At 49.2% G+C, this 25,703-nt stretch overlaps 1 long non-coding RNA gene across 1 annotated transcript in view; it reads left to right on the forward strand.

Annotated features, from left to right (window-relative positions):
• LOC146870901 (uncharacterized) overlaps positions 1–25,703 on the forward strand; it is a 327,404-nt gene that overhangs the window by 9,465 nt on the left and 292,236 nt on the right. The gene's annotated exons all lie outside the window — the stretch shown is intronic.

Genomic DNA, 25,703 nt, shown 5'->3' on the forward strand with positions numbered 1-25,703 from the left:
AGTCAGTAGGGACTAGTATCAAGGGTGGGTTTCTGGACCCCACTCCAGGCACAAGTTTCCACCCCTGCTGCCTCACTCCTTCCTCCTTCAGTGTTGTGCTGCTCTCCCTTCACCAGTCAGGTGCCAACTGCCAACTCCAACTGCCAACTCTGAGCTGGCTTCCCAACATTCTAAACCTGCCTCACACTGTCACAGGGTTCTAGAATGTTCTGGAAGGTACTAGTAGGTTCCAGTGATGTCACAGGTGACAATGGGTGGCCACCATTTTGTGTCTCAGGCCCTCAGACAGAAGTTCCAGGGGTAGGGAAAATGGCTCCCTGACCCTGCATCAACACTAAAAAATCTGGTGGTTCCCAAAAAGGAAAAATACTAACAGAGTTTGAGGCAAAAGTGGGACAAAATAAATAATGATGAGGAGGGACCACCCAAAGGGCTGACAGGTCTAACACGCGTCCCCCCCAGCTGAAAGTGGGGAGAGCTACCCAACCCCTTGGGAGTTCTCATCGCTAAGGCGGAAATACCTTGAGAGACCGTCTGCATTGACGTGGTCCACTCCAGGCCGATGTTCCACCTGAAAGTCCATTCCCTGTAGGGAGATAGACCACCTTAGCAACTTGGGATTCTCCCCCTTCATCTGCATCAGCCAACGAAGGGGTCTGTGGTCGGTCTGAACTAGGAAGTGCGTGCCAAACAGGTATGGCCGCAGCTTCTTCAGAGCCCATACCACTGCAAAGGCTTCACGCTCTATTGCACTCCACTTCTGTTCCCTGGGAAGTAGCCTCCGGGATAGGAAGACCACGGGTTGATCCAGACCCTCTTCATTGAGTTGCGATAACACTGCCCCAATGCCATGTTCCGATGCATCCGTCTGGACAATGAACTCCTTGGAAAAATCTGGGGCCCGTAGGACCGGGGCCTCGCACATGGCTTGCTTCAGTTTTACAAAGGCCTGCTGACAAGCCTCCGTCCAGACTACCAGTCGAGGTTGTTTCTTGGACGTAAGCTCCGTGAGGGGGGCCACAATGGTACCGTATCCCTTCACGAAGCGGCGGTAATACCCGGTGAGGCCCAGAAAAGCTCGGACCTCAGTCTGAGTCTTGGGGGGTTCCCAGGCCATGATGGCCTCGATCTTCGCCTGGAGGGGTTGCACCGCTCCCCTACCCACCAAGTGTCCAAGGTACACTACCGACCCCTGCCCGATCTGGCACTTGCTGGCCTTGATCGTTAAACCAGCTTGTCTCAGGGCCTGGAGAACAGCTTGCAGGTGACGCAAGTGATCCTCCCAGCTGTTACTGAAGACGGCTATGTCATCCAGATAAGCAGCAGAGAAACTCTCCATTCCAGTGAGGATCTGGTTCACCAGACGCTGAAACGTGGCAGGTGCGTTCTTGAGCCCAAAGGGCATCACACAGAACTGGTAGTGGCCTTTGGGCGTGGAGAAGGCTGACCTTTCCCTAGCTCCGTCAGTCAGAGAGATCTGCCAGTACCCAGAAGTAAGGTCAAAGGTACTTAGATATTGGGCAGCTCCCAGCCAGTCAATCAATTCATCCGCCCTTGGGATCGGATGAGAATCAGTCTTGGTTACTGAGTTCAGTCCCCGGTAGTCCACACAGAACCTCAGTTCCGGTTGGGCACCCGGTGGTGCGGCTTTTGGTACTAGCACCACCGGACTGGACCAGGGGCTGCTGGAAGGTTCGATCACTCCTAGCTCCAGCATCTTAGTGACTTCACTGTGAATGCTGGCCTTCACCTTGTCTGACATCCGGTAGATCTTGGACTTCACAGGTGGGCTGTCTCCTGTGTCCACATCATGGACGCACAGGTGAGTCCTACCCGGAACAAGGGAGAACAACGAAGAGTACTGTCCCAGGACCTGGCGGCAGTCCTCCTGCTGTTCAGGAGTTAGAGATGGGGAGAGAATCATACCTCTGATGAATGAAATCTTGGTGGTGGAATACACGATGTGGCACACAGACCACAGATCGCTGGTCCACATTGTAGGCATAAACAGCAACTGAATAGTATAAGAAAGCCAATACCTAGGAAGGATAGGACCCTCCATCCAAAGGTAGATAATACACTCCAAAACCAACCGGACCAAGTCCAGGTGCCTGGATTCTGGTGTATCTGGCTTACAATCTTATGAAGGCGAGTTATGGCTTTATATACAGATGGCGAATTTTCTGGTATGAAAATGCAACAGCTTGATCCGATGACCCTACAAGCTCCGCCCCTATCGGCCAGGATGACGTCAAGGACAAGACGATTTTGAAGCACAACAATCCGCATAGCAGACTGCTCTTCTGTTAAATTGCCTAAGGCGGAAATAGTTTCGTTCACTACTGCTTCAAGGGTTCTGGTTAATCTACGTATCAGCTTACTATTGGTAACTGTACCTATATAGGGAAAGAGACCTTTATTGAAATCTGTGTATTTTTCCCATGCTGTCTCAGTGTAATCGACGATTGGGAGATCTCTCCGTTCTCTATTGTGTACTAAATGAGTATTTCTATGATAATCAGGGGGAGCTAGGAAAACAGGTGGCAAAAGGAATCCGATGTAGCAGGTACCATCCCAATCTAGAGGCAAACGCATATATGCAGTCTGACCACATACAAAGTAGGAATGGCGAGAAGCTCTAAATGTAGACTTGCCTTGATCACTGAATTCTATTACAGTGGTGCATTTACTGTGGCCCATGTGTATGGAGCCATTCTTCCTTATACACAATTCACCTTTAACTAGAAATACTGACATAGCGGGAAAAATTGGTGCAGCTTCGGATTCGACATTCAGGATCATGAGATTAAGCGTGAAATTACCTAATCCATATACTTCATTTTCTAGATCAGTTCCTGTTCTTTTGGGAAGTCCCTCCTTGTTAGGGTAACAGACTTTGAGTAAAACTAAGTTCAGGTTTCCCCATACCCAGTTGTCTTTATCAACTGCAGAATTCGAATCTAGGGAATTAATTAGACTAAACCATGCTCCACAGGAGCCATTGTGTGTGAACGGATATGGAAAGAGAGGCAGAATTCCCTTATAGTTCTGATAGGGAGGGAGTCGGCCACATATCCAACAATTTGTAGCATTGCTAACCTGATGGGAATGATGTAACATACTAATAAAAGTGTTATTGCGCAGCGCAAATCTATAGGATAACTCATGCGGTGGTAATTCACTAAAAGAATGTTCAGCAGTAACATTGTAAACATGTTTAGAAATAGGATAATATATGTGCAACAATATACTTGCAGCGATTATTAAAAGACATAAGAAAAACAAAATTAATAACGTCACTGTGCAATGACTACGCAGTGATTTACAGTACGCATGCTGTTTCAACTGGATTTTTCTGTTTCTTTCTCTATTCAGGTCTAGAGGATACATGTCAAAGACAAATTCGACCGATTCACCTTGGAGAGGACTTAAACAATCAAATTGCCTGACTTGTTAGACCTTAGTTTTAGTTTATATTGTTCCTTGTCATTCAGTTCAACCAAAGGAAGCTTTGAGTCAATCGGTGAAGACACGCAAGGTGTGTCGGTTACATCGGACGGTAGTCCATGAAATTTCTTGATATGACTTGAATGTATCCAGCCTTTTCGACCTTCGATCTTCACGGCTGTCCTCGTGGTTAACAGTACGAGTTGAGGCGATTTCCACCTAGGATCCAGCTGAGACTTCCGGTCAAAGTTCCTCACTAACACCAAGTCTCCTGAAATTACGTCATGGGGTTTCACCTCGGTGTTGTCGGGAAAGGCTGCAGCTACCTGTGAACGACAAGATTGTAGTGCAGACATCAAGGAAGCTAGGTAATCTGTCAGCATATTACAGTCTACATCAGTTATTTTGCGTGGTATAGGCGTCCCCCACATATTTGGTGGTCTACCAAAGACCACCTCATAAGGGGATAGCCCTGTTCGAGAGTGCGCTACCATTCTCATGTAAAAGAGTGCAACTGGTAAGGCTACTACCCAGTCGACACCTTTCTCTCTACATATTTTGGACAATCTAATTTTCAGAGTTTGATTATGTCGTTCCACGAGACCTGCTGCCTCGGGGTGTCGGACACAGTGAAATCTCCACTGATAGCCTAACAAAAGTGAAACGTGTTTCATTAGTTCGGATGAGAACGGCTGGCCGTTATCTGAGTAGACAACACGTGGTAAACCGTACCGTGGGAAGAATTCTCGAACTAACTGTTTGGCAGTAGTCGGGGCAGTGTAATCTGAAACCGGGTATGCTTCTGTCCAACGGGAAAGAGCACAGACAACTACGAGAACATATTTGAATCCTCGACATCGTTCCATCTGGATATAATCCATCTGGAGGACTTCAAAAGAGTGATCAGGAGGCTGAAATCCACCTTGTTCTACGGGAATGCTTTTACCTGGGTTAAACTGACAACAGATCATACAGGTACGAACTTTTTGTTTAGCTGCTGCTCGTAAATGTTTGTTGAACCAAATGTGTTGAATGCTGTCTAGCATAGCTTTTTCTCCTAGGTGCGCTGGACTATGTATAGTGTTAATGATAACTTGGACCATTGAATCAGGAAGGAACCACACAGATTTTTCCTTCGTCATCCATCCTTGATCCGTTTGGATCCCTCCTAATTCAGTCCATTTCTTTATTTCATCTGGTGTAGCATGTGTCTGTATGTCAATTACGTCAAGAGCGGGATCCTTAACCGTCATGCAATGTGCTGGTGTCGGGACTATTGTCTTTGTCATGTCAGATATTTGAGTTTGAGCAGTCTGTTTAGCTGTTCTGTCAGCTAGGTCATTGCCTTGGGAAATGATATCAGTAACTTTCGTATGAGCTTTACATTTCATAATTGATATCGCAGTGGGTAGATGTATTGCATCTAATAAGGCATGAATGAGGGGTCCGTGCTGAATGTGGGCACCGTGAGAAGTTAAATAACCTCTCTCTCGCCACAGCACGCCGAAGTCATGTACAACTCCGAATGCATAACGTGAATCAGTATATATGTTGACTTTTTTATTCGTAGCTTGAATACAGGCTTGTGTCAGAGCGACGAGCTCTGCTGCTTGAGCGGACAAGGTATTTATGCGATTTGTTTCAATGATTTCGGTGTCTGTTGTGACTTCGTAAGCGGCCACTAGCTCTCCTGTACTTGTTCTCATACATGAACCATCTACATACAACGTCAGGTCTGGGTCTGACAATGGGACGTCTGTCAAGTCTTGTCTGGGTTTCGTCGTGATAGTGATAACTTCAATACAATCATGTGCAAGTGGGTCTGTTCCGTTTACTGGTAACAGTGTGGCAGGATTCAATGTACTACAACGTCTGATTTCTATATGTGGCTGAAACAATGTTAATTCGTAACCAGTGAGTCGTGCTATAGTCAAGTGTTGTGTTTGTGTGCTGTTCAAGAGAACCTCTACTGCATGTGGTACTTGTACTGTCAATTGGTGTCCTAACACTATGGCATCGCTTTGTCGTATTGCTAAAGCTGTCGCTGCCACTGATTTCAGGCACGCAGGAAGAGCCTGAGCTACGGGATCTAATGTACTAGAAAAATAAGCACACGGTTTGTGTGATCCTGCTTGTTCCTGTGTGAGTACTGACAAAGCAGTACCTTCGCGTTCTGTAACAAAGAGTGTAAAATGTTTATTGTAACATGGTGTTGCTAAAACGGGTGCTTGACATAAAGCTTTCTTTAGGTTTTCAAAAGCTTGTGTATGTTCCTGAGTCCAAGGGAGAACAGTCGATGTGGCTGCCTCCTGTGTTGTCAACTGAATGAGTGGTTTTGCTAGAAATGCATACTGAGGGATCCACTGCCTACAATATGAAGTGAGGCCTATAAAAGCCCGCACCTCCTTTTGTGTCTTGGGTATTGGCATATTAGCAATTAACTGGATGCGATCGGGTGTAAGCTGCCTTCCCTCCCTGGACAGCGAGTGACCAAGGTAAACAACTCGCTGGACACAGAATTGCAGCTTAGAAGGGGACACCTTGTGCCCCTTTTTGGCCAAAAATTGTAAAACCGTCAGTGAGGCTTTTTCACATTCAGGTTCGCTTCTAGCGGTGATCAGCAGATCATCGACATATTGAAGCAGGGCAGTGTTGACTGGCATGTGGATACTGTCAAGTTCTCGTTTCAGTGCTTGACTATAGATGCTGGGGCTCTCTGTGAATCCTTGAGGTGCGCGTGTGAATTTAAAGCTTCGTCCATTTAAACTAAATCCGAACAAGTATTGGCTTTCCGGATCTATTGGGACGCTGAAAAAGGCATTCTTGAGATCAATTACAGTGAAGAATGTTGCTTCAGAATCAATGGCTGTCAGTAATGAAGAAATGTCTGGGACTACGGGGTATTGTGGTACAATACATTTATTTAATTCGCGCAGATCAATAACCAATCGATATACTGGCGGGGCTGTTGGATCAGTTCGTTTAAGAATCGGAATTATCGGGAATTACATACATTGGAGTCAGTTTCCATAACCACTCCTTGGGTAATAAGTTCGTCAATGATTTGCAGTAAAGCCACTACAGCATCTGAGGGTAACTTGTATTGTCGCATTCGTGGTAGTACCACTCCTGCCTTTAGTGTGACTCGATATGGTGTAATGTTCATGCAACCAACATCTGTAGGGCCTTGTGCCCATAAATGTGTGGGTAAAGTCTGCAGTCGGTCATCCATGTCTCGGGACACATAGTGTCCTTTGAAATCACGTAAAAACAATCTTACTCCTTCCGGAGAACAACATATTATAGCTCCTAGAGCTTTCAATGTTTTTATGCCTAACAGGTTTTCTGGACATGATTTAGTAAGTAATAAATCTGTAGTTCGTGTCAAGGGACCAATCGTAAGTGGAAGAGGCTGTGATACTTCGTTAATGATAGGTTTTCCTGAAAAGCCAAGGGAAATATTCTGTGAGCCTGAGAGAGGTGCCCCTGGAACTTCACTACGTTTTATAGTTGTTCGGCTTGCCCCTGTATCAAGTAAAAAATTTTCTATCTTGGCCTAATAGTTCACTGTGTACATAAGGTCCTTCTTGATCTACAGGGACCTCAATAAGGGGTAAGCCAACTTCCCTCTCTAGGCTGCTTCATGAATATCGTTGATAATCAGGATAGTCATACTGCGCGGTCTGGTACATCTGTCGTGTCGTTGTTTGCGTGGCAGCAATAGGCTGCGGTGGTGGAGCTGGCATAGACTGTTGCGGAGCTGGCATGCACTGTGCATGCTGCGGAGCTCCTTGTTGGTTCTGATCCTGTCTAAGGGGCCGTGGTCTTTCTTTTGTATTACCTATGGCAATCTTATGTTTTAAAACTGGACAATCGTGTACATAATGACCTGGCTGTTTACAATAGTTGCATGTCCCTTTTACAGGACCTGTTGAAACACTGGACTGTGTCATACCCTTTTTATGACCGTCAGCTGGAACTGTCTGGGAAACTAGCATTTTCATTTTCGTGTCTTTCATGCGTCTTTGTTCATGTTCTTGTTCCTCTCTAATTCTATTGTGATGGTACTGTAACATTTGTAACATTTGTGATGGGGTATTACCTTGCCAGGTACTCTCGAATTTTAATACTCTATTCTTCACTTGGGGCAAGGAATTTTCAACTAATTTTGTCACAAACAGATGTGGGTATGATTCGCTACTTGCTTTTATACCACTATTTATACCAAAACATTTTTCGAATCGGGCATAGAAATCACTAGTGTCCTCATCTGGTTTTTGTTTACAGGCTGATATTGCACCCCAGTCTTCCTTTTTCGTAGTTAATAAACGTGTCAGTACCTGTACTAGTAAACCTGGTAGTGTTTTGGTCTTTTCCCCAAGCCCTGCACCTGGACCTCGAGCTTTTTCTTCGTTTTCTAATGCTGTCCAATCTATCTTTTGGTCTCCCACCTCCCAATCCTTTTCCTTGAGTTTTTCGTAAATGCCCGCAGGCATTAATACCTTCAATATTGTCATAATGTCGGGGTAGGTATATTCTCCCATGAGTAACATATCTTTAATTTCACGGTGGAAACCCGCTGGGTCTTTGTCATGACTGGGTACCACTTTCTTCATTTCTAATAGTTCTATTTTGGATATGGGTGTGTATACAAACACACGTTTAAACTGATTGTCCTCACCTTTTATCGGGTGCACTTCGCGTAAGGGATTCTGTCTATCCATATAATACGTCGTTCTTTCCTTGATGGGCAGTGAGACATGTTCGGGACATACAAAAAGAATGTACTGCTTTCTGGATTCTAGTATTTCTCTAATTAACTCAGTACCTGAACCTCTCCATTTATTCGTGAGTAATTTAGTCAATATATCAGGTAAGGGGCCAGGATCGGAGTGTTGGCTTTTATATAATATAAGGAGTTGTTGAATCATATAGATACCAGCCAAACGCTGTTCATCTGGGGCGAGGTTCAAAAACGTGTGCGCTAATGTATCATCACTATATTTTCCGGGACTATCAACCCACTGAACGGCTGACTTGGCTAATTCTTGCTCGTCCATAGAATCGAGTATATGATAACCCCTTCGTTCTCGGAGTAATTTGTCAGCGGCTTGGAACGAATGTTCGGGGGACCTTATATTTATTATAGGAGTCTGGAAAATTCTGCTATTATCTGGACGTATCGGACGTATCGGATCAGTAAGGCATCTAGTATTATTGCAAGATCTTCCTCTACCTACGTAGGCAATGGTTTCTAACTGTCCTGTGGGCAGTTCTAATTCTTCCTCGTCCTCGGTTTGTTCAGGTTCGTCTACTGCTAATCTTTCTTCGTGTATTCGTTCTATTTCTTTGCGGATCTTTCGGCACATAGCTACTATACATGATCGTTTATCATGTCTCCCCTCTGATATATTCTGACTCCATGTGGTAAGGATTTGCATTTCTTCCGGATTTACCCCTGGTCGGTCTTGATTTCTGATCACACAGTTTATGAGGAAACGTAACAGTTCCCCCTGTATTTCCACTTTTTGGTACTCCATGGCTCTGTTAATACTCTCAGAATCTCGCCCTGACTGGACAAAGTGATATATATTTTCTAAATGTGTGGTCATTCCTGGTAGCTTCCCTAAATATATTGCAGCTCGTCGGATACGTAATGATGCCAGCATCATTTCGTCCCCTTTTCCGGGCACAGGGTCATATCTACAATCTATTAGAAGTTCCTTGAGCGTGTTGGGAGTTACTAGTTTGGGCGTACGTTGGTGGGCTAATTCTTGAAAGGAAAGTTTATTTACTCTGGGTGGCGTGGAAAAAATGTTTGATGTACCTCCGGTAGCCCCACCTGGGGTGCTGGATGTGAAAGGATTCGTTGAACGTGATATAGCAACTATAGGTGTGGATACAGATGTAGAAGCAGATGTGCTTGCCGGAACTTGTGTCGGAGTCTGCTGTTGCGGAGGTACAGACGGAAGAGGGTCTTGGCGTTGAACCCCCTCGGCAGGCGGTCTATGTGGCGCAGCATTAGCATACTCGGGAGCTGCGTCGTCTAAATAAGAGGAAAGGAAAACATCTTCTGCGGTTCTGGGATGCCCTTTGGGATGTACTTTTATCGGAAACAATGGGGGTGGCAAGTCTTTTGGTATCTCCGGAGTAGCCTTAGGTAATCCTTCGGCCAGGAGAGGATACATACCATTCATAAGGGCATTTCTTTGCCTGTCTGTTTGTTCTGACTTTACTCGAGTACCTTCTTCAATTAATAGATTTTCTCGAACTTTATTTGAATTCTCCTTACTCTTCTCTTCCTGTCTACGTGCTTTTTCTGTACGTCTATACGATTCTTTACGCCATAATTCAATGGCGTCTTTCTGTGATTGTCTAGCTTTCTTTTTCCATAATTCTTCCTCTACTTTCATGATGCAATCTGCATCCCAGGTCCCAGCTGCGGGCCACCTCTGACTTTCTGGTAATTCCTTGGTGTAGTCTACCCATAAATCAAGAAATAATATGGCGTCTAGGCCATGTTTATGATACATGAAGTACCCTGGAGTGTCCCTAGGAGGAATGGGAACAGCTTCTTCGAGTACCCCTTTTCTAGTTTTTATCTGTCTTAATTTCGAAAAGAGCGGCATATTGAGAACTGATCTGATACCTAATTTTGAACACGTTTAATACAATGAAACACAATAATGAACAGTCATTCACACCACAATATGCAGAACGTATCTAAAACATTTTAACATTTAACATTTAATAAACAACAATGATGGCCATTTAGGGAACTAGTCACTAAGCATAATACTCGGCACTAACTAGGTAATTCTGAATTATATACTAGACATACTTGATATACTGCTAAACAGTACAGATACACTGCTGAAACAGTGCAGACCGGATTTGTGTACCCAAACCCGTCTTGACCGGCACAACCTATGTGCACGTCAGAACGCCTCCCCGACAATGGTACTCACCGGGTAGCTCGGAACGGAAGACCTCGGAACTGAACTGAACTGGACTCGGACCGGACTGGACTCGACTCGATACTTCGGAACTTCGGAACTGGTGGGCCTCTGTATACCTCGGATCTTGCTCTCTCAGCTAGGCTCTGGTCGGGATACTTCGCACTTCTCACCGCCTCGTCTGGGTGTTGATCGCAGCCTCAGTTACCCCCGCTCGGCAGGAGGGAGATACAGGAAATCCTGTGGGTACGCGTTGTTGTCCGTCCAGCCGTGACAGGAGACCGGGCCTGCAACGCACCTCCGGCGCGTGAGATGAGAAAGTGTCCCTATTCGGGCGCCATATATGTGGTAAATAATTTAATTACCGGAACTTAATTTGATGCGGAAAATCTATAATAATAGCTCAGTAAAATAAGAGGCAGAATCCGTGGTATTAGAGGTTCGGAACGGGCTTTATTCCAAAATCAATTCGAATTGAGGACTCCATATTCCATCACCACGAAGGTTCAGGAAGTGAAGGACCATACTTTATTGACAAGTAATCATTTTTATACAATAAGCATTACAGTGAAACAGATGCAGGAGGCGTAACAATTGATAACTAAGATAAAACATCCATGCGTAACTAAAGTGGGTGTAACTGGGCGTAACTAAAGAACGTCATCAGGTATGATGTCATAAATGGGTGGTTCCATGAAAGAATTTCGCAATGTCAGCAGAAATACTTGGCAGAGATGCGCGCGCAGCAGTATGACGTGTGATTGACGTGCAACTAGGGGGTTGAAGGGGACTTGACATTTAGCTCTACATGTGGAGACAGAAGTCTGGGGTTATGTCAACCTAATCCCAAATCATATCTAACATCCTATGTTTAAAGAACTGTGTTATCCAAGAAGAGAGGTCTCTTAGGATAGAATCTTATTCTATACTGGCTATACTGACTGTTAGTGCGTGTACAAGCGTCTAAGTGTCTACACTAGATGCGAGGGCAGAAATCTTCCATAGTAACAGGGCTATGAATTACTTGCATGAAGACAGAGAAGCCGGGCCCTTTGCTCGGTAGCTGGAAGAATGTTTACTTAAACTACTAGACAGGAATGCATTGGATAGGGAGCGGAGCAGATAATCTCGAAGGTGAAATACAGTTTTTGGCAGGCAACAGGCTGGAGTCAGGCACCGTTAGCCGCGCAGGGAGTAGGACAAAGTTCATGGATACAGATGCGGACTCAAACTGGAGCTTTCAGAGGGAGAAGGCAAGAAAAGGCTTGATGGCAGAATCAGGGCCTACTCGCCTAGACTGTAAAATGGCATAAATGAACCATATAAAGCCGGTGGCCTTTCATACTTAAGAATAGAATATCCGGCCCATTCATGGCGGATCTGAAAGAGGACATGTTGACGGTGGACGCACATGTGTTTGCGTCTTCATAACTGGAACTGGAGGGAACATACATGTACTTGTGATTTATACATGAAACCGTTGGGGTCCAAGATAGGGGACATAACTGACCATAAAAATCCATATTTCCACACCTCCACCGACCAATCCTTCTCTTGAGACGCAAACAAATCGGGGAGAGGCTCGCTTTCCACGTCCTCTGCTCCGTCAGTCACCATCATCAAAATGACTTCGGGCCTCTCGTGGTGGGGTTTGAGGCGGTTGGCATGCAGCACCCGTAGGGGCTGACGAGGGGTCTTAAGATCCACCAAGTAGGTAGCCTTACCCTTCTTCTCCAATACCTCAAAGGGTCCTGACCAGCGATCCTGGAGGGCGCTAAGCTCTCCTGGTTCGATCACTCACACCTTCTGGCCAGGCTCCAATTCCACCGGGTGAGCGTTGTGGTCATACCACGCCTTCATTACTGCTTGGCTGGCCTCCAAGTTGTCAGAAGCTTGCTTCCACAACTTAGCCATTTGGCTCCGGAAGGCCAGCATGTAGCTCACCACGTCCTGGGGAAGCTTTCTGGGAGTTCTTTCCCATCCGTCTCTCACCAGGCTGAGAGGTCCACGCACAGGGTGCCCATACAAAAGCTCGAAGGGGCTGAAGCCCACTCCCTTCTGTGGCACTTCCCTGTAGGAAAACAATAGACAGGGTAGGAGGACGTCCCATTTCCTCCGCAGGCTTTCAGGCAGACTTCTGATCATGCCTTTCAAGGTTTTGTTAAACCTCTCCACCAGACCATTGGTCTGGGGGTGGTAAGGAGTTGTGAACCGGTAGGTCACTCCACACTCCTTCCACATGGCCCGCATGTATGCTGACATGAAGTTGGTCCCCCTGTCGGACACAACTTCCTTGGGAAAACCCACTCGGGTAAAGATTCCCATCAGGGCCCTAGCCACAACAGGTGCTGTAATGGTCCTTAGAGGTATAGCCTCTGGGTACCGTGTGGCATGATCCACCAGATCCAGGATAAACTTGTGACCAGCTGTAGTAGGCGGATCTAATGGACCCACAATGTCGATGCCCACCCTTTCAAAGGGGGTGCTAACGACAGGAAGTGGTTCCAGGGGAGCTTTCAGCTTCACCCCTGTTTTCCCACTGGCTTGGCAAGACACACATGTCCGGCAGTAGGTGTCGGACAACACTTTCATTTGAGGCCAATAAAAGTGTGGGACAAGACGGGCGAAGGTCTTGTCTTGCCCCAGGTGTCCTGCCAAGGGGATCTCGTGAGCCAATTCCAGTAGGAAGGCTCGGTAACGTTGAGGGACTACTAAGGCTCGTGACGATTCATGTAGGGGTGCCTTGGGTTCACTGTAGAGGAGGCCATCCTCCCAGTAAAGGTTGTAGTTCCCCTCAACGTTCCCTGCTGCCTGGGCTTCGGCCTGTCGCCTCAGTCCCTCAAGGGTAGGGCACTCCCTCTGGCCCTTGCAGAATTCCTCCCTGGTCGGCCCTCCCTCCACGTGCCACTCGGCCGGGATGGGTAGGTCCTCCAGTTTGGTAACATCCCCCACCGCGGACTCCTGGTCCACCACCTCCGGTGGCCTATCCGTCACACGGGGCGCGGATGCCGAGGCAGGCTCCTCCTGTCCTCGGTTCTTCCCTTGGTCGGCAGCCGGCTGTGCCTTTGTTCCAGGCTCCAGTCGAAACAAACTCCCTCTCCGGGTAGTCGCGGACCCTGTGCTAACACAGGCCCAGTCAGGTGTACCCAGCATCTCAGCATGAGTCCGGTATTCCACCTCCTTCCAAGCATTGTGCTCCATGTCATTCCCCAGTAGACAATCGACCGGCACGGCAGGGCTTACGGCAACTCGAAGTGAACCTGCAACCCCCTCCCATTCAAAGGGAACCTCGGCCACCGGATAGTGGCCGGTTCTGCCGTCAGCCATCGCGGCTGGGTGGAGTACATCGGGAATTACCTGCTCTGGAGACACCAGTTGGCTACGTACCATAGTCATACTGGCTCCTGTGTCTCTCAGAGCCTCCCCTCTTTGGCCATTGATGGTGACCCACTGCCCATACTTTACGGTATTTGCGGGCACCTGGATCTTAGGAACCATCTCCCGTTCTCCCAGGGACACTAAAGTGACACCCGCCCACTCCCTTCCCTTAGTTAAGGGCATCTCCTCCCCGAGCACTACACTAGCTACTCTGGGGGCCTTTCCTCCAATGGGAGGGGGTGGTCTTTTCGGGCACTTCGCATCTCCCTTATAGTGTCCAACGCCACCGCACTCGAAGCAATGGACAACCCTTGGCTGCTGACTCTGGCCAGGATTAGGGTTTCTGGGTGGGTTAGCCCTAGGGGTAAATCCTGTTCCCTTTCCTTGGAAGTTATTTTGGGGGCCTTTAGAGAACTCCTTTTTCTTTTCCCCTCCCTCTTTCTTCTGGGGGGCACCCTGTCCGGCCTTTTGAGTATCCCCTCCAGTCCCCCTTGTGGACACCCGGGTACTAGCCCAAATGTCCGCCTCCTCAGCAAGCTTCCGGGGATTGGTCAGCTTGCTATCCACCAGGTGTTGACGCAGTTCAGGGAAACATTTTTCGAGCAGGTGTTCCTTCAACATTAAATCAAACAACCCCTCGTAGTCCCTCACCTCACTGCCCTGAATCCAACCCTCTAAAGCCTTCTTTGCATAGTCCAGGAAATCCACCCAATTCTGTGTGCCCAGTTTGTGGCTACCCTGGAACTTCTGTCTGTACTTCTCGGGTGTTAGTCCAAACTTTCTTACGAGCGCCACTTTCATGGTGGGGTAGTGGGTCTGCTCATCCGGCTCTAGGGCCAATAATGCATCCCTACCAGCTGGAGGCATGTATTTGTACAAACCCCCTCCCCAGTACTTCTCTGGCACCCCATGGGCCCTTAAAGAGACCTCATAGGCCGCTAGCCACTTGGCGATATCGTCGCCCGCACTATAGCTAGCTACTATGTCTTTTGGCAGATAGGGTTTGGGTTCCCTGGTGATTTCTCTGTCTTTGCTGCCACCATTAGGAACAGTTTGTGCCCCGACTCGTAGGATATGGAGATCTATTTCCCTCAGCCTCAACTCGTGAGCCATCCTCTGTCCCTCCTTCTCTTTCTCCAGCTCTGCCAACTTCCATGTAAGCTGTCTTTTCTCCCTCCGGTCAGTTAATTCTACTTCTGATAAGCCACCGCTAGAGACAGTGCTGCCCTTCCTGGAAAGTGTTCTGGGCCTCGCTAACAGGTTCCCCACCTCAGGTTGGTACAACCCAGCCCCCTCGCTAACAGGCTCTCCATCCCTGTCCTCCTGCTCAGCCTTACTCTCCCGTCGTGCCTCCCCCCAAGCCCTCAAGCTGGTCTGGACTTCACCCTTCTTGGCACCTTGGGGACAATACACCCCCTCTCTCTGACAAAACTCTCTGAGTTGGGCCACAGTATAAGTTTCCAGGTCTTCCAACACAAACTCCATTTTGCCCACTCAGAATAGAAGACAGGTGTTTACAGAAGCTATGCAGGGGGGTACCTTTTGTAATACCTCCTCCCACCACCAGAGTAAATTTGGAAAAAACAAAACTCAGAATTAGGAAGTCCGCTTTGAGAAAACTCCCGGTGTAGGCCTATGGACTACCCACAGTTATTGTCGAGTGGACGCAAGCACAGCTCTATCCCACCGCTGAACACCAATTATGTTAGAAAACCCCGGGCAACCGGGGTTTTAGCAGTCACCCGGGGGTTTCCCAACACACACTGTGGTAGCTTGGCTCGAGCGGTAAGGAAGGCACCGTGTTAAGCGTACGTCACACCCTCACAATAACCATGCGTGCATCCGTTCCAAAAACGACACTACACCGTAAAAATTTATGAAAATATATCTGTGTTTATCTTGTTTTCTCTTAGTTGCAGGTTAAATAAATAATAACACACTTCCAGTACACAAAGCTTCTTCTGTAGAAAGGGTAGGTCAAATAAATAAGCTCAGATCATAAATAATCAATGAATAAATAGATGTGCATAAAATACATAGGCAAATAAATACTGTGAGGGAATAAATACTGTGAGACAATAAATACTGTGAGACAATAAATAGGTTAAATACAAAGAATACAATACTCTCAATAAATATAAGCCATCAATACACTTTCAAATCAGGTCACATTTGTGAGGTACTATGGGTTGATTTGGCCCAATCACAGCTTGTGGTTATGTGGATGGCCTGAGGGTGTCTCACCTAGCTTGGATAAGGCTGAGGCTAAAACTGAGGTAGATCAAGGGTAATCTAGGAATCTGGCTCTCCCAAACTACACAACCCCTCACACAGGTCACTGTATCAGTCTCAGTCCACCCCTGGCACTCCCAGGCTGGTCCTAACACCTCTCTAGCCCCTAGGATGGTCTCTTAGGGCTCCACAGGGCCTTAGGCGCCCTCTATTCCACTTACTGCCCTCTTTATGAACTTCCGACTCCGCCGGAGTCGTGTCGACGCCGTGAGGCGGTTCCGGTTCGATGTCGCTAGCCGGACTCGGCTCGATGTCAGTTCTTGTCGACGCCGTGAGGCGGTTCCGGATCGATTTCGGCGGACGGCCTCGGCTCGATGTCAGTTCCTGTCGACGCCGTGAGGTGGTTCCGGATCGATGTCGGCGGGCGGCCTCGGCTCGATGTCGCTGGGCAGCCTCGATTCGATGTCGGTCTCCGGCGTCACAGGGACTCAATCTCCCTACTTCCGGGTGTCTCCGGAGTGCGTCCTCCACTCCCGACCTCCGGTGCTCTTCCCTTCAGGTTCCGGCGACTCCGGAGTGCGATCTCCACTCCCGACCTCCGGTGCTCCTTTCCTCAGGTTCCGGCGACTCCGGAGTGCGATCTCCACTCCCGACCTCCGGCACGATTCACCTCGGTCTCCGGCGACTCCGGAGGGCGGACTTCACTCCCCCGTCGACGCTGCACACTCGACCTCAGGTGACTTCCTCCTCGACCTCTGGTGTCTCCACGACCTCCGTCGGCGCCCTCTCTCGACCTCTGGCGGCTCCGGGTACGACGTCTGCTTTCCAGTCAGCGCCGCTTCTTCACCTCCGGCCCCAGATCTCTAGGCTTCTCGGCGTCGGACTCCAGGAAGATACCAATAGACAGGTCAGGAACTTGCTGTTCTTTACTTTCAAGGCCTGTTCCGGCTGTTCAGGTCCTTGAGTTGGTTCTTCTTGACTTTATCCCACACAGGGCTCCAGGCTGGGCTCAGTCAGTAGGGACTAGTATCAAGGGTGGGTTTCTGGACCCCACTCCAGGCACAAGTTTCCACCCCTGCTGCCTCACTCCTTCCTCCTTCAGTGTTGTGCTGCTCTCCCTTCACCAGTCAGGTGCCAACTCTGAGCTGGCTTCCCAACATTCTAAACCTGCCTCACACTGTCACAGGGTTCTAGAATGTTCTGGAAGGTACTAGTAGGTTCCAGTGATGTCACAGGTGACAATGGGTGGCCACCATTTTGTGTCTCAGGCCCTCAGACAGAAGTTCCAGGGGTAGGGAAAATGGCTCCCTGACCCTGCATCAACACTAAAAAATCTGGTGGTTCCCAAAAAGGAAAAATACTAACAGGGTTTGAGGCAAAAGTGGGACAAAATAAATAATGATGAGGAGGGACCACCCAAAGGGCTGACAGGTCTAACATGTACTCATTCCAATTACAGGGCCTCGAAAGAGTCCTGTATTGTTATTTTTCGTCACTACCTCCCCGAGTCGGGAGTGGGTAATTTGCGCGCCTGCTGCCTTCCTTGGATGTGGTAGCCGTTTCTCAGGCTCCCTCTCCGGAATCGAACCCTGATTCCCCGTTACCCGTGGTCACCATGGTAGGCACAGAAAGTACCATCGAAAGTTGAAGCAGACATCCGAATGTATCGTCGCCGTCACGGGGACGTACGATCGGCCCGAGGTTATCTAGAGTCACCAAAGCGGCCGGGCGAGCCCGGATTGGTCTTGGGCTGATAAATGCTCGCATCCCGGGAGGTCAGCGCTCGTCGGCATGTATTAGCTCTAGAATTACCACAGTTATCCAAGTAAAAGATGGAGCGATCAAAGGAACCATAACTGATTTAATGAGCCATTCGCAGTTTCACTGTACCAGCCGTGTGTACTTACACGTGCATGGCTTAATCTTTGAGACAAGCATATGCTACTGGCAGGATCAACCAGGTAGCCGCACCTGCTGACAGGGTTCGGGGGCCGCGTGCCCATCTCCCCGACCGGACCGCCTTTGCTGGGGCCTGGCGGCGGCGGCACCCCTCGGAACGGTCGTTCCGAGCTGCTGCAGAAATGTGCTGGGCGGAGAGGGGTGACAGCGTGGCGCACGGGGCCTAGTACGGACCTGCTGGGCAGCAGCGTCCGAGGGCCTGGCGCCACCCGACCCCTTCCGCTCGGGGTCAGACCACTGGGGGTCACGAGGTAGGGTGAAGGGCCTTCCGCCAGGCGGCAGGCCCTCGAGTCGGACGGTCCATGCGGGGAGGAAGCTAATTGCTCGAAACAACAGCCGACGCTGGCCAAGCAGTCCATCCCTAAACGGACCGAGAGTGCCCAATCGATCAGAGTACGGCCGGGGCATCCCCTCTGCAGGCCGCCCTGCGCGGGGGGGTGGCAGCTTGTCATTCCTGCCTGCTCCCGGGGCGAGCGGGCTCAAAGGGAGGGCCCATCGACAGGGGCCGGGAGGCAGGCGCGCACCCGGGCCCCTGGGGGGCCCCAGCAGGCAGGCCCGGGCACTGCCTTCCCCGTCTCGCGATCGCCAGACCTCACAGAGGTCTGACCCAGCAAACCCAGGGAAAAAAGGACCATCAGGAAGGGGCTGAGAGGCAGGATCGTAACCGTGCCCCTGGGGGCCCCAGCGGGCAGGCCCCGGGTCTGCCTTCCCCCGTCTCGGGATCGCCGGACCTCACGGAGCTCTGACCCAGCAAACTCTGAGAAAAAGGACCATCGGGAAGGGGCTGAGACGCAGGAGCGTACCCGGGCCCCTGGGGGCCCCGGCAGGCGTGCCCCGGGTCTGCCTTCCCCCGTCTCGGGATTGCCGGACCTCAAGGGGCTCTGACCCAGCAAACTCGGAGAAAAAGGACCATCGGGAAGGGGCTGAGAGGCAGGAGCGTACCCGGGCCCCTGGGGGCCCCAGCAGGTGGGCCCCATGGGGCCTCAGCAGGCGGGCCCCGGGTCTGCCATCCCCCGTCTCAGGATCGCCGGACCTCACGGGGCTCTGACCCAGCAAACTCGGAGAAAAAGGACCATCGGGAAGGGGCTGAGAGGCAGGAGCGTACCTGGGCCCCTGGGGGACCCGGCAGGCGGGCCCCAGGTCTGCCTTCCCCCCGTCTCGGGATCACCGGACCTCACGGGGCTCTGACCCAGCAAACTCGGAGAAAAAGGACCACCGGGAAGGGGCTGAGAGGCAGGAGCGTACCCGGGCCCCTGGGGGCGCCGGGTCTGCCTTCCCCGTCTCGCGATCGCCAGACCTCATGGAGGTCTGACCCAGCAAACCTGGGGAAAAAAGGACCATCGGGAAGGGGCTGAGAGGCAGGATCGTAACCGTGCCCCTGGGGGCCCCAGCGGGCAGGCCCCGGGTCTGCCTTCCCCCGTCTCGGGATCGCCGGACCTCACGGAGCTCTGACCCAGCAAACTCGGAGAAAAAGGACCATCGGGAAGGGGCTGAGATGCAGGAGCGTACCCGGGCCCCTGGGGGCCCCGGCAGGCGGGCCCCGGGTCTGCCTTCCCCCGTCTCGGGATCGCCGGACCTCACGGGGCTCTGACCCAGCAAACTCCGGGAAAAAGGACCATCGGGGAAGGGGCTGAGAGGCAGGAGCGTACCCGGGCCCCTGGGAGCCCCGGCAGGCGGGCCCCGGGTCTGCCTTCCCCCGTCTCGGGATCGCCGGACCTCACAGGGCTCTGACCCAGCAAACTCGGAGAAAAAGGACCATCGGGAAGGGGCTGAGAGGCAGGAGCGTACCCGGGCCCCGGGTCTGCCTTCCCCCGTCTCGGGATCACCGGACCTCACGGGCTCTGACCCAGCTAACTCGGAGAAAAAGGACCATCGGGAAGGGGCTGAGAGGCAGGAGCGTACCCGGGCCCCTGGGGGCCCCGGCAGGCGGGCCCCGGGTCTGCCTTCCCCTGTCTCGGGATCGCCGGACCTCACGGGGCTCTGACCCAGCAAACTCGGAGAAAAAGGACCATCGGGAAGGGGCTGAGAGGCAGGAGCGTACCCGGGCCCCTGGGGGCCCCGGCAGGCGGGCCCCGGGTCTGCCTTCCCCTGTCTCGGGATCGCCGGACCTCACGGGGCTCTGACCCAGCAAACTCGGAGAAAAAGGACCATCGGGAAGGGGCTGAGAGGCAGGAGTGTACCTGGGCCCCTGGGGGCCCCGGCAGGCGGGCCCCAGGTCTGCCTTCCCCCGTCTCGGGATCACCGGACCTCACGGGGCTCTGACCCAGCAAACTCGGAGAAAAAGGACCATCGGGAAGGGGCTGAGAGGCAGGAGCGTACCCGGGCCCCTGGGGGCCCCGGCAGGCGGGCCCCGGGTCTGCCTTCCCCGTCTCGCGATCGCCAGACCTCATGGAGGTCTGACCCAGCAAACCCGGGGAAAAAAGGACCATCGGGAAGGGGCTGAGAGGCAGGATCGTAACCGTGCCCCTGGGGGCCCCAGCGGGCAGGCCCCGGGTCTGCCTTCCCCCGTCTCGGGATCGCCGGACCTCGCGGAGCTCTTGTTGTAGGGATTCTGCGTATGCACAGAACTATGCGCAGGAAACCAGAACCTTAGAGAATTGTGGTGTACCAGAAACTCCCCTCAGAACTAAGAACCCCTTATCCGACTAGCTTAGTGTCACATTCGTTATCCGAGATTTAGCTCGGCGGTCCCAATGTATAGACAACCCAGAACATGCGACTTAGTTATTCTCAGGAATGGTGGGAACCCGAAATACCCGTTTGCACATATATATATCAGTCCACAACAGAATAACTAAGACACAGTAAAGTTTAAAGAATTTATTCATAAACCTCGAGTCCTGTTATACAGTACTTTGGCTAACATAAGCAGACAAATGGTTAAGATCATTACCATTAGCATTGTTACAATACCATAGAAAATGAAAGGAGCGATCATATTCATAATGACAGTGGAAAACAACCACCCTCCTTTCTCTAGCAACTAATAAAATATTATCAGACTATTAGAAGGTCTCATAGGCTTGCATAGGGGACCCCATACCGTATAGATCAGCTTAGGTGTATCACATCACAGGATCAGCTCAGTGTTCTCTGCTTCAGCTCTTCTATCGAATGCTCTAACAAAATGCTGCGCTGTAATATTAAAGCCTACGACTTTCTGGTATTTGCAGCTGCGTGCATGTTATGACTAAACAGTGGTACGATCACCCTGAACACAATCAGCCGGCACCGTCTAGTGTCCTAGAACAGTTCTTTACTCGATGTACAGACCAAGGGCACTAGCAACTGTTAAGGATGTATAAATAACATTCACTTGAGACAAGAGCGAGTCTGCATTTCTCAAATGAATAACATGTAACAACAGTGTCGGGTGCAAAGGCAGCAAAAGCAGCAAGATGGCTGTCTAACAACTAACGTGATTGAGCTAACTTAGCACTGTAAATAGGGAGTGGCCTAAAACTACGTGACATCCCCCTTTGATCGAACCACGGTATAACCAGGGGCGAATATTTCAACAGAACGCAGAGTTCAAGATCAACGATGCAGACTAAAGAGCTTGAAATGTAAGTTCAGAAAATGAGAGGAAAAAATTCGAAGAGAAAAATATGTAAAAAAAGTTTTCTCCACTTGACTCACCATCAGACAGTGTGAGCACAATTGTCAACGTATGAAAGTATAAGCAGCATATGCAGCCGCAGCTTCCAGTAGAAAATCATTGGAGTCATCCGCAAAATTGTCTGTCATCCAATTCAGCAAAGAAAAAGAACACACGTGTTCCACAGGGAAATGAGCATCAAGCACTCCACGTGGACAAGAAGCAGGCATCTCGATGTAACTTCGTGCCAGGAAGTCAACTGCTGCCTTCTCGATATCCCATAATCCAAGGACTCCATGCGCCGCACCCAAGGCCATAAACCCGACTCCAGAACAGTCAAACTCATGAACCACTAAGGGATACATCAGTCGATCAAAATCCAGGTCAGGCGACACCAAGTTTGACAAACACATATCCAGAGCCCATTGGAATGGACATTCGAGACAGTGAAAAACAGGCTGTACACAAGTAAAAAACGGGAACCGGAAGGATAATCCATAAGCGACACTCAAGGTAGCCAGTGGTAAAGTCCCATAGGATTCCCACATCCGGCTACGCAGATGGAACAGGCTGAATCCGTGGTCGAGTAGCGCAAGTCGTGCATCCATAGCGTAGAGCGCAGACCAACAGGAGTATGCCAGCAATTAATGCGAGAATCAGAGGAAACCCTCCGAAAACTCCAGAAAAAATAGAATGAAAAATAGCTGGTATTATACCAAAGATAGACTGGAAAGACGTCACAAGGCCAGAGCCTACAATTTTAAAAAAATGGACCAGACCAGTCGTAGAAGAAGCATCGAACATAGTGTGTATTAATGTGCCAAAATGTAGGGGGAGGTCAGTATTCAAAAGAGCTTGAACTTCCGTGCGAGTGTTCGCCACCTGAAGGAGAAATGTTTCACGTGACGAAGTCAACGCAACCTCCTTTTGAGACAAAAGAGCCCTTATTCTGCTCATCCTATTGAACTCTGCTTTCAAGGTCGGAATCGTCGGCCAGATGGATATATCCAGTCGGCCTTGCGGGGGTGGGAAAAGCACGTTATTACAGCAAATTACCCTTCGTGAAACTGAAACAATATAGGGAATTCCAGCTAACATCCCACAGCAAGCCTCACTATTTAGAAGCAGATAACTACCATTAGCAAGCAGCGTAAATGACGGCGTTATAACTGGCACAGGAATGCCCTTCAATAAGCAAGCTAAATTAGGGGCATTCATATTACACGATCCATGTAATTGGATATGTCTACACACTACAGAATGATCAGGAGCAGTCGTACACTCCTCACCCTTCAAATAAACTTCTTTGCCGTCCCTCTCACATCGATATGTAAATGGGAGAGACCAGACTTCATGCAAAAATGCAGAACCAAGTTTTTCATATCTGCCCAAGGCGTAATGTTTCATGCACGAACTAAACCTATACATAGAAATCGGGAGAGTGACCATCCCATGGATGAGCCACACTGCATACTCAGACTCAGCCACAGAAAAAGGCAAAGGTTCTACCTTTTCTATATGCAGTAGTGAATACGTAGCATCTTTCATGGACATGAATTGCTGCTTTGCTGTCAGATTAAATGGGCGGAATAAAGAAGAAATATTCATGTAATCCCAAGGTACTTTCCCCGCCTTTAACGTCTGCAAAGTCCAAGCAAATTGCATAATCGAACGTAATTGATTTTGACCATGATACAACATAGACACATCTTCCTGGACAATATCTACAACATATGAAATAATGTTATCCAATGTATATATTCTCGAAGATAAGGTATTAATACTATTATCTATAACTGCCAATACTTTTTCCATATTGGCCTGGTCAATAGCACGGAGCCTGGAAGCAGCCTCAATCTGCGACAACTTCCAAACCTCGTTGTAAACAGCATACACCCATCGTTTGGATCTTCCCAATGCGGGACCTTTAACAAAATCATTCAAATCAATTTTGTCATGCAAACGTGACAAGTGAATTTTAACTGAATCTAATGTGGAATGTTGCAACCAAGACTGACACAATTTACCTACCGAGTAGGTAGTGACAGTGTGTGTGGACAAAAAACGAGGGTCTACTCTATCTTGTATGTACCCGGGAATCAACCCTAAAAATCTACGTTGACAGGTATCCGAACTTCTCTGCCATACCAACCAACCTTTAGGGTCCAATGCACTAATATTAAAGGTGGAATTGGAAATAAAAGACTGCAACATAGTAAGGGACAGATCTGTGTGATTCTCCCAACCAGGATAAGCACCCAGATCCGGGATCGAGGGGGAATTTAATTTTTTAGAAATAGCCAATCCAAAACAGGTTGTCTGAAAAATTGTGGAATTTAAAAATAACATGTGGTTTGGGATTAGGCAGGCACGATGTAACGCTTCTGTGCCCTGTACTTGCCAAGACTTAGTTCCCCAAACCGATTTGAGATCAATAGCATCTTTCCAAACGTCATACCCTCCAATTGCCAAATCGTCCATGAAGGACTTGGAAAACAACAATTTAGTGTGTGTCAAACGCACCTTTGAAATAGGTTCATCCCTAAGTTTAAAATAAAAGGATGCGTTATTGGATACACTGAAATCCGAAAAATATGAAAATTTGTCAACCAATGTTTTTGAACTACCAATCATCGGGGCAGGGCAATGCTCCCACTGAGTAAAGTTGACTAAACTACGAAATGTGTTAGCCCTATGAAGAAAATGAGTACCATAATGTTGATAACAAAACTGCTCTGCATAGTTTTCAGTATTCAAATACAAATCCTCAGCATCAAATGCGGCATTGTATTTCAAATCAGAAAACAGTGTCTCTATAGTTTTTACATCCCAATCATCAGACCGAATGTTCTGTTTAACCACATCACCCATAGAAACACGATATACAGATGGTACATTAATCACTTCCGTGGGCCCATGAATTTGGAATTTAACTGCATCCCATGCTATTCCATCACGGACAGGCCAGGCGGTGATGTTCACAAAAGTCTGGTCCCTCTTCATGATGTGTGACGATGAATGTGGGGCCAAAGTTCCATTAATTAATCTAATTGTAGAACGTTCATTCAGGTAGTGTCCATTTATAAGCCTAAAAAACACCACCACAAAACCAATGGACATGAACAAAAAAATGCAAATGAGCACCAGCCAAATGTAAATCCAGGGGGGAACCAAAAATTGTCTCTTGAACCAGGCAAAGAATTTCGAAAATTTGGAAGGGGCAGTGGAAGTCAATGATTCAGTTCCAAAGGAAGAATTAGACTGGATAATGTCATTTGAATGCAAAAGGGACAATGGAACATCAGCAGGATAAGAATACTCAGCATCATCATCCGCAGGTGACACAGCAGAATCAGAAAGTACTTGCATTTCAATGGCAACCTCAGGCACGATGTCAGATGGTGGCACCACAACAGAACTGCGCATCATTGAAGGGCAAGAAACTGAAGGTGTCAGACTATGGAGTATCGGCCACCCTGTGTAGCTTGACATTGTCAACTGAAATGTACCTGTTGTCTCTGTGACCAGGAAGAGGAGGCAAAACAATTGTACGGGTACCCTCAACTCCAAGCACCGGCACTGGTGCACGATAAGAGGGGCCAAACTACTTTTTCTTCTCCACCTTCTCACGGACCAGATCACCAACTCGCCGACTAACGGAATCTGTAGTCCAGCTTCGGACGCAGAGGATATGTGCTCTTTTGCTAGAGTGTCTCTTGCTTCTTGAAGATTCTGTAAGACAGTACAGTGGTCATCTAAGTCAAAAGGCGCGGCTGCTGCCGCCATGTCGAGACCCTCAAGGTCTGGGACAAACATTCGAACTCCGAAGAGCATCATGTACGGGGTCCTCCCACCCAGAGACCTTCTAGGGAGATTATTAAGTGCACGTTGGACGTCATACAAATGAGCTAGCCAGTTTTTGCCAGTACCTAACACCCTGGCTGTCAATGATTGCTTTAGGTCACGGTTCATTCGTTCCACAACACTATTGCCCTCAGGCCGGTATGGAGACGAAAATTTGACTTGGACTCCCAAACTTCCCATAGCTTCTTTGTACGCCTTAGAGGCGAACGCAGGGCCCTGATCAGAATGGAGGGTTCCACATGCAAAACTCCCTATAAAGACACGCAATG

This window comes from Triturus cristatus, chromosome 1_1, assembly GCF_964204655.1.
Source record: "Triturus cristatus chromosome 1_1, aTriCri1.1, whole genome shotgun sequence".
NCBI lineage: Eukaryota > Metazoa > Chordata > Amphibia > Caudata > Salamandridae > Triturus > Triturus cristatus.